Genomic DNA, 4,408 nt, shown 5'->3' on the forward strand with positions numbered 1-4,408 from the left:
CTACCATCGGAACGTTATCGCCATCCTGAAACTTATTGAATCACTCATTGCGTAATGCTAAGTAAGCAAGAATTCGTTCTTTTCATTGAGGTGCAACGAGGTCTTCGACCATCGGCCGTACTTACGGAATACGGATACGGAAGCATAACGCTCTAAGACGAGAATTGATAAAGTAACTTCACAGCACCGATAGAGAAATCCACAAAATTCGTTTCGATCGTTCGTCAGATATAAACATATATGTACATATAGAATATTCTATCCTCGTCCGAAATAACAAAGTAGCTCTTACGTGGATACCACGTTATGCTCCAAATGCACCGGACGAAGATTTGATTTGCTCTTAAGAAAAAAGAAAAAAAAAAAAAAAAAATTCCAAAAAAAAAACAAAGAGACGATACGATTAGCATCGTCTGGCGGAAGAGGAAATAAAAAAAAAAAAAAAAAAAAAAAAAAAATTCCATAAAAAGTACAAAGTAAGTAAGCAAAAAATCAATAGACGATTAGCCGTATCTTCTTGGCAGAATTTCTATTGTCTAACCGAAAAATGGAACAGTCGTTGAGGACAATAGAAGCGCGGATGATAGAGAAGTCGGTGGGACGTTTGGGGTGAGTGTATGCGGTAAGTGCGGTAAGGGATCGAGGTGGACGTCGAAACTGTGGAGAAGTTTCTTTGAGTAGTGGGGAGGGCAGAGGGGGGCGAGGAGATTATTTCGCTATCGTGGGAATACGAATGGCTTCGATCAGCATCTCGTTAAAGGTACTTGACATTATTTCAGTCGGTCTTACTCGTTCTATATATAGCTGTGCATGCCAGTCGATATTCCTCTCGTTAGACGCTAACGCGATTCCAACCGGTAAAATCAGTGGATTAATCGTGGTTTAGCTGAAATTTGCGCGTCATTACACTTAACGATCATCCTGCGTGCTTATTGGTACGTAGGCGGATGGACGGGCGTCATTACAAATGGAAAATTAGTCCAATGATATTGGGTGCTCAGGACCAGGACGAGGAGGAACTGGGCTGGTTAAGTCGGCTAATAGAATCATTCGGGAAATACGGATTTGGATTTGACGTCTGTAACGGGCTGAGTGACTTTAGGAGATTGGCAATATTTTCTTTGAATTCGAATACAGAATATTTAAGCATACGCGTGTTTATATATGTATATATATGGGTTCGTGTATACGTTTGCAAATTAATTCGCAAAATTTACCAACGACTGGGAAGCATTACGTGTTTTCGAATATGAAAACGTATATATGCACATGGTATTGATATTTAATCCGTTCAAACAATTTTCATTTTTATTGGGTCTTGTCGCCGCGCCAGAATTGCATCACTCCTTCCCGGTGCAGGAACGGGACGAATTTTCGAGTTGGTTATGATTTCTAAAAAAATTGTATTTCTGGCTGCTATCAAGTTTGCTCCGTTACGTATCACCGATGGAAAATCTAATTAAACCAATTCGTCATGCAATTTGTAAATATGTCGTGACGCTAACGAGTTCGTGATTGTTGATTTAGTGGAGTATTTTTTTTTCTTTTTTTTTTGACGATCGCAAGGTGCGCAGGCGCAGTAACGTCTTTCTAATAGAGAAGCTTCTGTGGTAATTCAGTAATCCAGCGTGTCGGGCGCGACTCCTGTAATCCCTAATGGCCGGCGTTTCTTCCGTATCGTATGAGAAAAAAGAGAGAGGAGCTTTTGCCGTATCTCCCAAGCGTCCTAGGATGAGCTTTTTTATCTTCCCTTTTGCAAGTGGATGTTTCAATGCGACTCGTTACATTTGAGCGACGTATGCATTTATACTCTCCAATTAGGATCTAGTAACTGTGCATTATATACGTATATATATTTCTTTTTCCATCCCTCGTTTAAGCTTAGCACAGTGCCGTTCACGAGGCACTCCTGGAAATAATGAACCCGTGTGTGCGTTGCCTTTCCAGTTTCGTGTAAAAAAGCTTAACTTCTATGGCGTCTTTTATTTCGTCCGCGCTCTAATTGCAGGGAAATGCGTGAACACTGTGTGCGTTCTCCAGGTAATTTTTTATGAGAAGTAAAAATAAAAATTGTAATAAAAGCAAACGACTTTAACGCCCATGTAAGTATCAGGCAACCGAATATCATATATGAGTCAGCTGGGACTTGGGACCAGGTAGTAGGTATCAGCGAGCAAAATAGAAGAAAAAAAATAATTCCGGTACCGGGAATCGAACCCGAGCCTCCTGGGTGAGAGCCAGGTATCCTAGCCACTAGACCATACCGGATTGAGATATGAACGATGTTTCGTACCTCACAGATAAATGTGAAAAAGTTATAAATAACTACAAGTTATGTAAAATGTATCATGAAATTTGTAACATATTAATAATTACATAATATTGTATACTGTCTTTAAGTTGTAATTAAACAGTGGATAGGATACCAGATACTCGTATTTCCAAGGCACATTGTTACCACAATTAACTGATTCAAGAATCTGAATCAGTACGATAGTTATTGGCCAACCGTGCCCAGATGGACATAAAACTAATTTTACCAGAAAAGCGTCTGACGTTTCTCCGTAAGGCAACGCTAAGCATTCGTGAACGAAACGAACCAATTTCCGAAGAAATAAAAGTTTCACGAATATCCGCATATATGCGTTAGGCGTAAAACTGTTCCCAGTTGTCCCTGACTAACGTCAAATTTTCTATAATAAATCCCGTTTTTGCTGCCACGAGAAAGTAACAAAAAGTGTTGCCCGAGGAGTGGTGAAGATGAAAAGAAAAAAAAAAAACAATCTGAAGAAGAAGCCAAGACGATAAGCGCGACAGGTACGTAATAATTTCACAAACGGCAAAACGAACAGGATTAACGTACGCTACCACGTAATACGTATTACCACAGTATAGACATTAATATCTAAACTGTTGAATCTTTAACGAGACGGCGGCTCGACAAAGTGAATCCGTTCGAACCATACCGAATGGAGAGTGAAGAGGAAAAAAATGAAATTACAAAATTCCCTTATACTTGCAATCTCATGATGGACCCCTTTGTAGGCAGGAAATAAAATAAAATGAAAATTGATCGAAGTAACTGCCAACCTAACCTCACAATGTGCACTGGCAAACCGTGCAACACCATGTGCATGCTATTAATATGAAGGTAAGGACAATCAGGCTCAAAGTGACAGGGGTAATTTCCAACATTCTAAGATACCATGAATTCCACTGACTTTTTTTTTCATGAAAATCCATTTCATAACATACAAGTACATATACGATCCTATATGAAATCCCATAGGATCTTCGGCAGTACGCAAGCACGAGGGTTGAGAGAAATAGGTAAAAACAAAGGAAAACAAACCAAGACGTCCCGCGACGTCACCAGGCGAAACGGATTCGCCAGCTGTCGTACGTTTTCGCTGAGTACACTGTAATTTTGCATAGCTACATCGTCTATCATAATCCTCTCCCGCAAGACGTCATATCAGCCAGGCACGGTGGTAGTATGTAAGTCGCGATAAATTGTGCGAACCCCAGTCGGCCGACATGGGATAACATTATGGAGTGGAGCGGAAAAAAGCAAGAAAAATACAAACAGAGAAAATCTAAAAAAAAAATAAGGCTCCAGAACACAAGACCCGTGCGAATTTTCTCACGTGTATCTTGAACGTACGGAAAAACAATTTTGACCCACATGATAATGCCATTAATAAAATTTCTAATGTTATCGAACCGATCATTCTCTTTATGTACTGATCGATTTTTGGAAGTTTCGTATCGAATATACACATTTTACGTGGTGAATCTTATAAATTTGTGAATATTCTCCAAGAAGCCATAGCTCGTGAACCAAATGATTTTATGACGTCATAAACTAACTGGCTGGACGTACATCGACAGTCATATTATATAGTATATACGTATGTCAGTACGGTGCGCTATGGTCCTCGTATCTTTTCCTATCTTCCTTTACTCTTTACTATTGACATATATGGGAATGGTTACATAGGACCGTTTTCACATAGACTGTACGTCGTTGGGCAGTAAGCACCTGCGTATATAACGTACTTGAGCATCGTAGAAACATATAACGAATATATGTGATACAACTTGTCAGTGTTATATATACGATTCAATTCCTAATATCTGTGTTATATTTTCAATTCCAGACAATATAGTACTGAGTTTATGAAAATTTGTAATTTTTCAAAAAATTTGAATTTACAGTATTGAAATTCGCTACGTCGAGAATGTGTGTGTGATAATGCCATGATATATTTTCGATTATTATTTTTGAAAAATTATATTCCTTATGATTATTACATATATCTAAATCGGTTCTAGTCAGTTTTGCTCGTATGGACGCCTAAAGTTTGTAGGATTTTTCGCAAAAAAAAAAAAAAAAAAAAAAAATGGG

General features: G+C 38.7%; 2 protein-coding genes and 1 non-coding gene across 8 annotated transcripts in view; 1 reads left to right on the forward strand and 2 right to left on the reverse strand.

Moving 5' to 3' along the window:
• Positions 1 to 4,408, reverse strand: part of LOC107265051 — a 67,638-nt gene that overhangs the window by 39,850 nt on the left and 23,380 nt on the right. The window lies entirely within an intron of this gene.
• Positions 1 to 4,408, forward strand: part of LOC107265070 — a 21,613-nt gene that overhangs the window by 9,579 nt on the left and 7,626 nt on the right. The gene's annotated exons all lie outside the window — the stretch shown is intronic.
• Trnae-cuc lies at positions 2,197 to 2,268 on the reverse strand. The gene has a single exon. It is a non-coding gene; the product is annotated as a tRNA-Glu (tRNA).

The sequence above is a fragment of the Cephus cinctus genome, unplaced genomic scaffold (assembly GCF_000341935.2).
Source record: "Cephus cinctus unplaced genomic scaffold, Ccin1 Ccin1_scaffold0215, whole genome shotgun sequence".
Lineage (NCBI taxonomy): Eukaryota > Metazoa > Arthropoda > Insecta > Hymenoptera > Cephidae > Cephus > Cephus cinctus.